We start from the raw sequence: 548 nt of genomic DNA on the forward strand, positions 1-548 counted from the left end.
AGATGTGGTTTAATGTTACCGTTTGTATTGACAGTATGATATGATATGTTGTAATGTTACCGTTTGTATTGACGTTGTGATATGATGCAGTGTACTGTTACCGTTTGTATTGACAGTATGATATGATGTTGTTTAATTTTACCGTTTGTACTGACAGTATGATATGATGTGGTTTAATGTTACCGTTTGTATTGACGGTGTGATATGATGTTTTTTAATGTTACCGTTTGTATTGACGTTGTGATATGATGCAGTGTAATGTTACCGTTTGTATTGACGTTGTGATATGATGCAGTGTACTGTTAACGTTTGTATTGACAGTATGATATGATGTGGTGTAATGTTACCGGTTGTATTGACAGTGTGATATGATGTATTTTAATGTTACCGTTTGTATTAACAGTATGACATCATGTTGTTTAATGTTACCGTTTGAATTGACAGTATGATATAATGTGGTTTAATTTTACCGTTTGTATTGACAGTGTGTTATGATGTGGTGGAATATTGCCGTTTATATTGACAGTGTGGTATGATGTGGTTTAATG

This window comes from Mizuhopecten yessoensis, unplaced genomic scaffold (genome assembly GCF_002113885.1).
Source record: "Mizuhopecten yessoensis strain PY_sf001 unplaced genomic scaffold, ASM211388v2 scaffold2209, whole genome shotgun sequence".
NCBI classification, from domain to species: Eukaryota; Metazoa; Mollusca; class Bivalvia; order Pectinida; family Pectinidae; genus Mizuhopecten; species Mizuhopecten yessoensis.